The following is a 14,429-nucleotide window of genomic DNA, read 5'->3' as shown; positions in this document are numbered from 1 at the left end:
TTTTGAACAAATGCAATTGAACGATCCATCACTGGCACAACCTTATAGTGAAGTTCATTGTGAGGCCTTCCCAACGTCCCCTGTGAACTGACATCGAAATTCTTTTCACCATTGTTACAGTCCAAAAATGTTTAAAACACACAAATAATTTTGCATAATGTTCTTAATTGATATGTTCCAAGCTCCCTGTAAAGGTATTTCAAATTAGTGCCAAGTTAAACACTCACTTACGTATGTGTGTGGAATTAGGAAACTCCACACTTTATGAAGCAGATAAAGTTTCCTACCTTTACGTGAGGTAAAGTTCATTCTTTTGGGCCTTCTTGATGTCATAATTTTCTGATGCGGAATAGGTAGGACATCCTCCAGCAAAAACATATTGAGTGTGGAGGCTGAATATCCACTAACTGACGTAAGAGGTGAGGGAGGGAGGGCCCTCATATGAGTCCAGCTTATTTTTTTTCAAATAAAAGAACCTCATAAGCTTTGCATTTCACAAAGCTTGAAAATTTTAGAAAATACACAAAGCTTCAAGACAGCCTCCCTTACAACTTTATTCTCCTCTAATTAAAGCCCATCTAGTCGACGGGATTTAAAGTTGGATTGCAGAAAGTTAATTGCATGTGTTTTAATATGTAAAAATCCAACATATTCCTTCACATAGAATCATACGTGCACTCAATGGTAGAGAATATCGAATCCAAAATATCAACAGGTAAGCAAGTATAGATTTTCTATACTTTCTCCAAGTATATATATATATATTTTCATGTCTTTAGCCTCTCAGCCTATACATTAGCCTCAGGCCATATTGTTAGAATCCATTCGGCATGCTTAGGGGAGCGGTACACAGTGGGCTCTCCATTAAACTTCTTGCCGCAGTTTTTTACAAACAATGTTCAGAAATCAAGCTCGGCATCAATGTCACTGTCAGCATTGTCTGCATTTTAGATAAGAGTGGTCTCGTACAAATGCTTTAATTGTTGCATGCAGCACGTTGTTATTATTTTTATGTTCACGTTTAAATGGAATTTTAACATACTCGGACATTTTTTTCTGAAGGTGTGAGTGCCTTATTTTGGAGTGCATTTAAACACACTGTTGTGTTTGTTAATACTAGCCCTACCCATAGGCAGGCAACATGTGTGTTTCTGTGTGCCCTGAAAAAAGGCTTGAGGGTATCATGATTGGCAATGTAGGCTATCTATGCACTACGCATTTAATTTGCACCATTTTGGGTTGCAGTTTGCATGGGTATGTCTGTAATTATATTATGCTTCATTAGCCATAGCCTTGAATGTGATGATAGTCTCTGTGCATTTCGATATGTGTATAGTGTTACACTGCATCACAGAACAACTTTCTTTTATGTTCATTACTTTCTTCTATGCCTATGAGGGGGATAGGCTTTAAATGCTTGGATGTATATGGCCCTCGCCAGATTGAGAAAGGCTGCTGCACAGCCGAAACGCGTCTCTTCAGTTGCGAGGAAAATAAATAAAAGAAGCCATATACCAACAGCCTCGAGTGCGTGCCTTCTTCTGGTGGGGAGTAGGATTGTGTTTGATATATATATATATATATATATATATATATATATATATATATATATATATATATATATATATATATATATATGATAGATATATCAAAGCTCCAAAGTACCCAACGTACAAGGAGCACTCGAGCGGCAACATGCTCATGAAGAGCCTTCATGGTATACAATCAACCAGCACAACGATAACTTTAAGCAGTTAAATTTACCATGGATGCCTGATGCATTTTGAAGTGTCCCCACTTCTCTTCAGAGGCTTTGGCAATTGAAGGCGCATAGGACACCGCCTCATATTTAAATGCTCCAATGCATGCCCTGGATGGGATGCTCTGCCGCGACTAGCAGAGCATTATGGGCTTTGTAGTGTCCTTTGTCTCCAGATGGAGCGCGCAATGTTGCTGCTGTAAAATTCATAGCCCCCAGATGGGTCTCGGTGTGCTGGTGGATATGCTAAATCCGTTGCTGCCCCACGAAGTCGGCCTGCTTGATAACAGACCATGTGGCCCCCGCATCCTGGGGTGGTGCTCCTTCGCGGCAGGTAGTGCCGCGTATTTATCAAAGCTCCAAAGTACCCAACGTACAAGGAGCACTCGAGCGGCAACATGCTCATGAAGAGCCTTTATGGTATACAATCCACCAGCACAACGATAACTTTAAGCAGTTCAATTTACCATGGATGCCTGACGTGTTTCGAAGTGTCCCCACTTCTCTTCAGAGGCTTTGGCAATTGAAGGCACATAGGACACCGCCTCATATTTAAATGATCCAATGCATGCCCTGGATGGGATGCTCTGCCGCGACTAGCAGAGCATTATGGGCCTTGTAGTGTCCTTTGTCTCCAGATGGAGCACGCAATGTTGCCGCTGTAACATTCATAGCCCCCAGATGGGCCTCGGTGTGCCGGTGGATATGCTAAGTCCGTTGTTGCCCCATGAATTCGGCCTGCTCGATAACAGACCACGTGGCCCCCGCATCCTAAAAGTCCCTATTGAAGTGTCCGTCGTAGGGCTTTCTTCTCCCCAAACGCTCAAGCCCCATGTACAGAATTCCACCGGGCCGTAAATCAAGGTTTCAGTAAACCTGATTACTCGTGAAGTCACGAGCTGCACATGACAGCAGCCCATGGCTAGGTCTGCATTGCGAGGCGGGCCGGAGTCCTTCCGATCCCTCGGATGAAACAAAAGCTGCAGCAGCTGGTACCAGTATTGCTCTGGCCACAAACAGAACGGGGCCTCCCACGCGCCACTGGTTAGCGCGAAAACATGAAATACACCCTCCTCCAGACGAAGAAGCAGAGGCCTCACAGGGGAACAGTGGAAGACCTTTAATGTGGCAGACAAATCGGGCATAATGCATTTCGGCTTTCGAGCCTTCTTCAGATGCCGCCATGTTTAGGGTACTGCTCCACCCCACATTTGAATAGTAGATGCCTCTCCCATTGGCGGTAGTCCGCTTGACCACAGGTCACATGGTAACAACCTCACTGCTGACTACAGTTCCCAGGAGGTAGCTGTATCAGGTAAGTGTTGCATGGGGAGAGCTTTTTGGATGTTAGCTCCTGTGGGCATTGGTGTCAACACAAAGTGCGGACTGTCCGATTAAAAGTCCCTATTGAAGGGTCCGTCGTAGGGCTTCCTCTGCTCCCCAAACGCTCAAGCCCCATGTACAGAATCCCACCTGGCCGTAAATCAAGGTTTCAGTAATCCTGATTACTCATGAAGTCACAAGGTGCACATGACAGCAGCCCATCTGCATTGCTAGGCGGGCCGGAGTCTTTCCGATCCCTCGGATGAAACAAAAGCTGCAGCAGCTGGTACCAGTATTGCTCCGGCCACAAACAGAACGGGGCCTCCCACACGCCACTGGTTAGCGCGAAAACATGAAATACACCCTCCTCCAGACGAAGAAGCAGAGGCCTCACAGGGGAACATTGGAAGACCTTTAATGTGGCAGACAAATTGGGCATAATGTATTTCGGCTTACGAGCCTTCTTCAGATGCCGCCATGTTTAGGGTACTGCTCCACCCCACATTTGAATAGTAGATGCTTCTCCCATTGGCGGTAGTCCGCTTGACCACAGGTCACATGGTAACAACCTCACTGCCGACTACAGTTCCCAGAAGGTAGCTGTATCAGGTAAGTGTTGCATGGGGAGAGCTTTTTGGATGTTGGCTCCTGTGGGCATTGGTGTCAACACAAAATTCGGAGTGTCCGATTAAAAGTCCCTATTGAAGTGTCCGTCGTAGGGCTTCCTCTGCTCCCCGAACGCTCAAGCCCCATGTACAGAATCCCGCCGGGCCGTAAATCAAGGTTTCAGTAAACCTGATTACTCATGAAGTCATATATATATATATTCACTGAAAAAACCATAGGTTTCAGGCATGTTATAGTTAGGAATTAGCATTTAAAAAACCTTAGAAATTCACTGAAAAAACCATAGGTTTCAGGGGCGTTATAGTTAGCTGGACTTATCACTCGTACAAAACCATTGAAATTCCCCCGTTATAGTTAGTTCAGCTAACTATAACTCACGCGCCCGCAATGCACTGCTGATGACGTCACATATTACATCACTCATGACATGGTCAGTGACATCCCTCATGACATCACAAGGTTTTTTAAATGCTAATTTCTAACTATGCCTACAGAGATAGGACATGTGAAGAAAGAAGAAAAAACGCACTGAAAGAAAAAAAAAAGAAATGCAGAAAGAAGCAACAGAAGTCCTCAAAGACGAAGAAAAGTGCAGGAAGAAGGATAACGTGCAGAAAGCACAAACAGAAGAGCAGAAAGAAGCCTTGTTGCAAAATCATCCTTTTTCAGACGGATACTGGTGGTAACTGAGTCTGACTAACCAGTCCTAGAGCCAGTGCTATGTTAAATTACTTTCAGAATACAGTGAAAACACCTACATACACTAGGGAACACTATGCCTTGGAGTCCCCCTGTGATCAGCATGACCTCCTCTGTAAGCCCCTAGTATATAATAGGGCAGAGGATTAAAACTACCTCTTAAAACGCGCCACAGGGCGTGTTTGCACACGTCACCTCAGGCCCCGGCCCCTCACTTCCCCACTGTGTAAGCACGCCCTGTGGCCGTTTTAAGTTGGGAGATTAAGTCCCCTTGAATCCTGAGGGTCCCTAGGGTCCAACTAGGTACCTCCAGTAAGCGCCACAGAGCTGCGTTGCAGAGAGATGTAAAAAGGGGCACGGCCTGCACCACCTCTCCGCAACGCAGAGCAGTGGCGCTTACTGGAAGCACCTGGTGGGCTAGTTGGCCCCCAGGGTCCCTCAGGATTGAAAGGGAATTATTTCCCCAACTTAAAACGCGCCACAGGGCGTGTTTGCACGCGTCACCTCAGGCCCCGTCCCCTCCCTTCACCACTGTGTAAACGCGCCCTGTGGCCGTTCTAAGTTGAGAGATTAAGTCCCCTTGAATCATAAGGGTCCCTAGGGTCAAACTAGCCCACTAGGTACCTCCAGTAAGCGCCACAGAGCTGCGTTGCATAGAGGTGTAAAAAGGGGCGTGGCCTCAGAACACCTGTCTGCAACGCAGCTCCCTGGCGCATACTGGAGATACCTGTTGGGCTAGTTGGCCCTCAGGGACCCTCAGTATTGAAGGGGAATTAATTCCCCAACTTACAACTGGCCAGGGAGCGCGTTTGCAGAGTGCTGCAAGGAGGGGGCGTGGCCTCCGGCGCGATGCCGGTCTTTTATTTATTTTATTTTTTTAAGAAGGAGGGCTGTGTGGCCCCCCTTCTTTTTCTAATTTACTGGCCCTGGGGACCCCATCCCCCAGGGCCTGCACCCTAATTTTTTTTGTTGAAAAAAATAAATTTGGCCCTCCCAAGGCCTTAATCGGCCCCGGGGACCCCAACCCCTGGGTCATGGCCTTTTTTTTTTTTAATTCTTTAGGAGGGGGCTGCGTTGCCCCCCTCCTCAGGCCACTTATGGCCCCGGGGACCCCATCCCCCGGGGCCGGCCTTTGTTTTTTATTATTTAAAAAAAATATATATTTATAGAAAAACCTAGGACATGCTGGACAAACCGTATGTACCTATCACCATGATGATTTGCGTGTTATTTATTAAAAGGCGACTATGCATAGAATGAATCCACATGGAATGTATTTACACCGCTAGTGAAGCTCTGACGTGTCTGACGCCCTACCGTGCCTAATCCCGGCGCCCCCGCCGGTGGGTGCTCTCCAAGTAGACACCCTTGTCGTTTATTTATACAAACATGGGTAGCTATTGACGGGCACATTTAATATACACGCACACCAAGCCATTCAAAGAGGATTCGACAAAAACTCGACCAAACTATGCAAGAAACCCCCCTCACGGTTAATAAAACACACATCCACCGCCAGATGTGTAATACTTTTTATTTTACTCTCTGGAAAGGAGACAAACCTCACTTGAGAGTCACAGCGTGCTCCTGGCTGAGCCCAATGCTGTGTTACACCCACCAGTGCCCGCCGAGTGCCTCACACCTCTGTGTTGTATTCCACCAGCTAGTGCGTATGCTATGACACTCTCTAGCCCATGTGCACTGTAACACCACCCCGTGAATATGTCATGCCACACTTGCCTTCGCACGGGTTATATTGCCCCATCTAACGTGCCTTCCTCGATGCCTATGTTATAACGCACAGCGCTATGCCATACATATTACAATCTGGGATCCATATCTTTGTCACAGTGCATATGCAACGTTACACTCCCCAGCACATATTTTATATTACAACTTTAGAGACTAGTTAGGTTACACAACACTGCCCTGTGCATATTACACTCCAAGGAGCATATCGCATAGCACGTGCATAGTTTATACCATATACTATATCTAGTTTTCATTTCCAATCGTGCTCTCAGGACTGTGTTCTATATAATACTGCATCCACCTACCCTTTTCACGGGCATTACATTTTGCAATGGGGGGTGGAGGGTCAGGGGGTGTTTCTGCCAAGTGCGCCCGGAGTCACAGTCACACACGTCCTCTTCTTCCTGAATAAAAGTGAGATTATGCTGTATTCTTGTTCATATTTTAAGTAGTTTGCACAGACACACATTTTAAAAACAATAAAGTTCCTAATACCCACCTTCTCTGAACAGTTAGCCTGCTGCCCCATCCACCTCCTCCCTATCCTCTGTTGTCTGAATCCATGGACTAGCCTCCTCCCTCCTGCCATGCATGCTCTGATGTGCTGCCACTGCCCTCCATTTAGCATGATGTACCAGTCCACTCCTCCTGCCCACCATTGCCCAAATCTATGGCCCATCATTGACCTCCTGCTTAGCCTCTGTGCTTAGCTTGCTGCCCCTATTCTCCTTCCCCCTGCTCTCCGATGTCTTTGTGCATGCCCCTGCTCCATCCTTTTTGCCCACCATGTTCCATGGACCTGCCACTCCTATCTACTCTGAGTGTTCTGTTGAGCTGCCACTCCCCTCCCACCTGCCTAGCATTGTCAGATGACTGTAACCTGTCCCTGCCACCTCCACACTGCCCGTCCACATGCCATGCCCCTATCTCCTTCCTCCTGTCCTCCATGGTCCATTTTACTGCCACACCCTTCTGCCCTCCCTGGTCTGTTGTGCTGCAACTGCTCCTCCTGCCTGCCCCGCGTGGTCTGTTGTGAGGCCCCTTCCCCTGAACTCTCTTGTCTGTGCCCAGGTCCTGACCCTCCCTTCTATCCTCCATGGTCCTTTGTGCATGCCCCTGCACCCTCCTTCTTGCCCATCATAGCCATTGTGCTGCCACTAAACCTCCCGCTTGCCATGCATGGTCTTCTGTGCTGCCATGGCCCCTCCCACCTTCCCTGTGTGGTCAGCTAGCTGCCCCTGACCCCCTCCCACCTTCCCTCCATGGTCTGTGTGTATGCCATCATAGTCTCATTGTTGCTCTCCATGGTGTGTCTTGTTTCTAGTGCCCCTCCTGCCTGACCTCCATGGTCATCTTGCTGCTCCTGCCCTACCCCCTTGCCCCCAGCCCTCTGTTTCCATGTGCAGACCCCTATTCCCTCCCTCCTGGCTTGTCTGTTCCATTGTAATGCCCCTGATCCGTCCCTCCTGCCCTTTATGGTCTGTTATGCTGCAGCTTTCTCTTCTGTCTGTCCATTATGGTCAGCTAGCTACCATTGCCTCTTTCCCCTCTGTTCTCTGTTGTCCATGTGCATGGTCCTGTCCCCTCCCTATTGCTTTCTATGGATTGTTGTGCTGCACTCCCATCCTGCATGCGCTGTGTGGTGTATTGTGCTGCTGCAAACCCTGATGCCTGCCCTGCAGGGTCAGTTTGGTGCACCTCTCCATGTCCCTCCTGTCCTCTGTTATCCGAGTCCATGTCCCTACCCCAATTCCTCATGCCTAGCATGATCCAATGTACCATACTTACGAACATTTTGAACTTGGTAAGAGGGAGATTTTGAAAAAAAACTGGGGTATTGATTTTCCCCTTTGAGTTACATCGAAAAAGAGGAGATTGTAGATAGGAAACAGATCATTTAAAACCCATTTGAGCTTAAAAACATTTGACGTTTCCTGCCTGAAACTGGTCTGTTGGCATGTATGGCTGTACTACCACTGCCTCTTCCTTCTGCCCACAATGGTCTATTATATTGCCACAGCCCCTCTTGCCAGTCCTGTATTGTTGGTTTGTTTCCCTATTCCCCCCTTTCCACTGCCCTCCATAGTATGTTGTGCTGCCACTGCCCTTCCTGCCTGCCCAGTGTGGTCAAATTGTTGCATCTGCACTCTCCTACCTGCCTTCAATTTTCAGAGTCCGTGCCCCTGGTCTCTGCCTCTCAACAGTATCCCAATGAACAACTAGATTGATAATATTCTCTTTTGTCTCTGGAGGCCATTTTGGGAGACTTATTTGTTATGATGTCTCCTAATTTCCTCATTTACTACAGTCTCCTCAGTAGGAAATACTTTCAGTTTTTTACTTTGATTCCATCAAGAAGGCATTCAGATGTGTCACACATTTGCCATAAATTCAGAATGTTAGCACTCTAGTTGCTTATTAGATCACTGTAGTAAAGCTACTGCTCACCAGGGAAGTCTGCTGCTGGTATTGAAAGTGCATGTTTCAGTCTGCATGTCAGAATTTTTTAATGAAATAGAAGAGGATTTGAGAAGTCACTCAAACTGTGCCCTAATTTTTCTTTCTGCAGCACTAATCATACTTTATATGGCAAAATGAACCCCCTCATTTTGTTCCTTTTTAAATTAAATGTTTTAAGAGTTACTACTTTATTCCAACCAAGATGGCTTCAGGTGTGCCATACGTTTGTCATAAGTAGGACTGTTAGCGCTCTAGTTGTTCTTTAGAACACTCTGGGAAGCTGCAGTAGAACACAAAGGAATCAACTGACAGTCTCTGCCCTTGTTGGATGTACATGTTTTACTGAGAATGTCAGACTTCATTCTCACATGACTGAGAAAGATAATGTGAATCTACAGAAAATATGCTCTCAGTTTAGCTTATAGATCACCTTCCAAACCTCTGTGGGAAAAGCATGAGAAAATAGTTTTCTCTCAAACATGATTCATGATATCACAGCAGAAGGCTTTTTCACATGGTAAAATCACCTTAGAACACACCACAATTCCTAAAATGGGTATGGTACCATCAACAAATGATTTATAATGTAACTAAAGTCTTAAAACCTTCTATTAACTGCAATGCTTTTTAATGAGGTGCTATCATGTATATTGGTCCCAAGATGGCTGCCAACACTTCTTGGATGAAGTGCTGACAGCCAATCAGATCTCACGATCAGATGTGTGGTTAGGCACCGCCCAGATATATATGTGATTTTACTTTTGATTTTCTCAGGAACTACTGAACGGATTTACACCAATTAAGCAAAAGGCACGAGTCTGAACTGAGGACTACCTCTTTGCCAAATTTGGTGTAATTCCATTCAGCACTTCGGGCTGTAGCTGCGTCAACAGGTCCTATGGGAAAATGCATGTGGAAAATGCGTTTTGGGACCGCCCTTTTTTCTCGGCCCCCGCTTGAGGAATCACCGTGAAATTTTCAGGATAGGAGCGGACCACAGCTGGCCAAAAGTTTGGAAAATTTCGTGAAGATTCATCAATCGACGCCAATGTTATTCCAAATAGAATGTTGCGGATTTCCTATGGAAAATAGGTCCTAACTATAAATACCTACTGGCGACTGCCAGTAGGTAATATTATATATATTATATATATATCTTCAAGGTATGTAGATGTGCAAATAGGAATAGTAAATCTGTACTACCCAATATGCACTTACTTTTTGATTCTCTGTCCTCGATATTCTTGTAATACGCTATGATGGGTGTTGATATTTAGTAGTACAACCAGTATTTGGGAAAGAATGCACTTATAGAGCACAGTTTTAATGTTTGGACATAGCTGAGGGCCATGCCCCCCTAAAAATATACATCTGGCTACGGGCCAATTGTACTTCTGTGTATATAATCCAAATAAAGAATTTTATGATGATGATGCGTTCACCACTCATCAATGACAAATATGATCGACATTTTATGACTTCAAAAAGCCAACTCAGCCTTCCATTTTTCTATTAAATTGGGTAATAGTAAACCATTCTATTTACACTGCATGGACACAGCAGAGGAGCTGAGTAAAGCATTATGTCACTAAACACACTACTGTTTTATTATATAATACATGTTTGCAATTTATAAATAATCACAAATGCTTTGAAAGAGCTTAAATTAAAAGGACAGCAACACGTCAGATATCCAAATGCCCACATAGACTAACAAAATCACAGAAAACATACATTGTCACATACCTTTTGGAGTTTATCTTAATTTGATCTGAGGAAGGCTCTTTGCAGCTGGGGCTCGCCTTGTTGACAGTGTGTGGTCTTCATTCTCAGCTGTGCAGAAATAGCCTCCCACACATTTCTGGGTTTTATTAGATAGTCTGCAATGCATGAGCTAAAACGCAATGCATTACAGTGCACATTTTCAACCTCCCTGGGGCCCATATTTATCAAGAAGCGATGCAGCTCAGTAAGTCACCTTGCTACGCTGCATGACCGGAGGAGGGCAGGAATGCACCGTATTTACCACAATATGGCACATTCCTGTCTATTCCCAGTGCTGGTGCACAATGTGCTGCCTAGCGCCAACGCAGGCACTCTTGCACTATGTTGCAAACATGCCTGCATTGTGAGGTATTTTCCTCTTTCTATGTGTGCTGCAGCACACATAGAAAGCGATAACAAACAAGGAGAAATTAAATATTTTCCTTGTTACACCTCTCCTGGGAAGGCGTAGCATTTTGGCACAATCCTATGTCTACCAGTAATGGTAAGTCTGGGAATGCTTTAAAATCCATGGTTTTTCCTTGGGAAGACCCATGACCCACCCATGCAACGCCTCCCTGGGGCAGAGTAATGCAATATAGCAATTTGCGCAGCGATGTGTTACTCTGGATTTATCAAGCCATTAAGGGCCACTCAAAGTGTCCTTGCGTGGCTTGATAAAGTGCATTCTGAGGGTTGTGCCACTTTTGCACCACGTTGCATGGTGCAAAAGTCACAAAACCCCTTGATAAATATGGCCCTGGATATCTACAATGACATAAAATGCATTTCAGTAGATTATTGACTGATATTTCTGAAAACCTGATTTGATTTTAAATTCAATGGGGTTGACGATTCCAGACTCATTTGAAAGTAAAATAAAGGTCTAATTCTTGAATAGGCCAGAAGGGACAAGACCCAATCCTGTTTCAGCCTCGTCACTGGCTCGCAGAGTGGCCAACTAAGCTCAAAAATAGTTTCTCAAATGGATACCGTACAACACTTCTACTTTATAAGAATGCTTGTGAGCATTAGGTTAATAAAGTGTCACAAGATACATTTGGTAGGTGAATTATAGCACTCTTGAAATGGGGATATATGAAGGTCACCGTATTTAACTACTGTGCTTCCTCAGTGTATCCCTGAAGAAGCTATCTCTGGCACATGCTGAGTTTTAATTGCCATTAGTAGGTGGTTATTTTAATGTTGAACTGAACTCCCTGAGCTTCTTCTCTGAAAGATGTGTTTATTTATGGGTTTTGAATGTGTAACACAGTTGATCATCTGAAAAGGAGTTTTAATTTGATTGATGTAGGCATATGCACCATCTTTCTCAGGCATCATATAATTATGTGTGCAAACATGTTTTGAGCCACCCATGATTGACCTATTTTCGGTGACCCAGTTCAGTCATTGTGTAATAGCAGGAGTCCTGCCCACTCCATTTCCAGTTCACTCCTTTATGTATTTTGGAATGGACTGGGCTACTGAATAATTGAAGGAAGTCTGCCTCAATACAAGAAGTTTCTAATCTGAATGTGAAGGTATACATGTCATGTAATTACATTTGTAAACACAATATTGCCCTCTGGATAGGAGTGATTTAGAGGTATTATTGGAGTTAGCAAAAACTCATCTGTCAGCTAAGGCAACATCAGATAATCTGAAGATAGTAGAGGTTTGTTATCAAATACCTACAGAACACTTTCTACAAAAGGGAGCAGTAAATTGTAAACATACGCACCAGCATTTGTTGAAGTAAATGAATAACTAGAGAAGGGTTTGCCTGGCAGGGCCATAAAGGATGAGAACTGACTGCAAATACTGCCACAGTCCACGGTGAATGTTTCTCTTTAAGGCTCTACCATATTTGCTACTCTAAGGATTTTTAGAAAGATTGACATGTGTGTATCTGTTATTAAATCTGGAAGACCTCTCTGGATTAGTCTGGATTCTGTAGTATATTACTGTCATGTTGATGGACACACACTTATTATGGGTGTTATTTGGCTGTAACAAGGTGATCATTGTTGGGAATAGTTATTCCAGTGGATAGCTTTCAGTTCTCTGCAGTACCTTTTGATCATACAGTTGAACATCGTGGCTCACTAGGCCTCACTAGGAAAATGAGTACTCTAATGATTTTTCTTGAGTTCTTTTCACTTTATTTCACAAGTCTTACAATACATTGTTGAGGATAGCTCTCAACATCCACATCTCCTGCAGCATATTCTGGCACAGGAGTACTAGGAGTGAGAGTAGAATCCCATAGGAAGCAATGTGAAAGATAAATAAACTTACTTAAAATTTTCATTCACACACACACACACACACACACACACACATACACATATATATATATATATATACATGTATTCACTGAAAAAACCATAGGTTTCAGGGGCGTTATAGTTAGTTGGACATTTCACTCGTACAAAACCATAGAAATTCCCCCATTATAGTTAGTTCAGCTAACTATAGCTCAAGCCCCCGCAATGCACTGCTGATGATGTTTCATATTACATCACTCATGACATGGTCAGTGACATCACTCATGACATCACTGATGACATCTCAAATGACATCACTGGGCCCCCCTCCCCAAAACAATTTTTTAAAAATTATTTTTGGTTGGGGGGCTGCGTGGCCCCCTCCTCAGGCCAAGTATGGCCCCGGGGACCCCATCCCCCGGGGCCTGGCCTCTCTGTTTTTTTTTCATGCACAGGGCAGGGGGGCTGCGTGGCCCCCCTCCCGGGCCACTTCTGGCCCCAGGGAACCCTTCCCCCGGGGCCTGGCCTTTGGTCATTGCAAACAGCAGCGTCCCGGGGGTGGGCACCCCGGGACACTGCAGGAGCAGGCCCTGGGGGGTGGCGGTCCCCAGGGCCATCGAGGGCTCCAGGAGGGGGGCGTGTGGCCCCCTCCCAATGTGTACACAGCCCCGGGGAGGTGGTGGTCTCCCGGGGCTTGGAGATCCGTTACTGACCCCCGAATTAACATAATTAGTGCGCCGGGGAGGTGGCGGTCCCCGGGGCATGCGGGGGGGCTCAAGCCCCCCACACAGGTGTATATTTAAAAACATGAATGTCCCGGGGTGGCCGTCCCCGGGGCTTGGGGGGGTCTTGGATGCCCCTCACTCAATAAAAATAAGAAGCCCTGGGGGGTGGCAGTCACCAGGGCGCGGGGGCGTCCCTGGGCCCCCGCAATAACATTCTTGAATGCTCCCAGGACTTGGCCCACACGGGTGCTAAATAATAACAAAGCGCGGGAGCCTGCGCTTTGTTTTTTTATATTCGCGGCCGTATCCGCAGATCCTCCGCGCATCTCGCCGATTTCTTTTGGGCCCTGGGGTCAGGGTGTTTCTACCCTGCGCCTTTTCTTGCTTTACTCGTTTGTTTCCCTGGTTTCTTGTGCCTTGGTTCTACCGCGGCATAAGATGGCTGCCAACACTTCCTGGTTTGGAGTGTTGACAGCCAATTAGAATACAGCTCGTGCTCGGGAGGGTTCGCAGATGCTCCGTGCCTCTAAATATCAAAACATTTATTTTTGCTTTACTCTGCAAATACTGAACTGATTTACACCATTTAAAAAAAAGGATGCTTTCTGAAGCAAGCACTACCTTTTTGCCAAATTTGGTGTAATTCCGTTCAGCAGTTCCAGCTGTAGCCGTGTCTAAAGTTTCCTATGGGAAATTGATTTTCCGACCTCTTTTTTTTTAATTTCTCAGGAACTACTGAATGGATTTACACTATTTAAAAACAGGTCTCTCACTGAACCAAGGGCTACTTTTTTGCCAAATTTGGTGTAATTCCGTTCAGCAGTTCGGGCTGTAGTCGTGTCTAAAGTTTTCTATGGGAATTAACATGGAGAAAACATGTTTTGGGACCCCCCCTTTTTTCTCGGCCCCCACTTGCCGAATCACCCCGAAACTTTCAAGATAGGAGCTGACTGGAGCACCCACAAGTTTTGAAAATTTCACGAAGATTCCTCAACTGGCGAAAGCAAAAAACGATTTTCCTATGGAAACTAGGTCCTAACTATAACTACC

This window comes from Triturus cristatus, chromosome 8 (assembly GCF_964204655.1).
Source record: "Triturus cristatus chromosome 8, aTriCri1.1, whole genome shotgun sequence".
Classification (NCBI taxonomy): Eukaryota; Metazoa; Chordata; class Amphibia; order Caudata; family Salamandridae; genus Triturus; species Triturus cristatus.
This window is presented reverse-complemented; position numbering follows the sequence as displayed.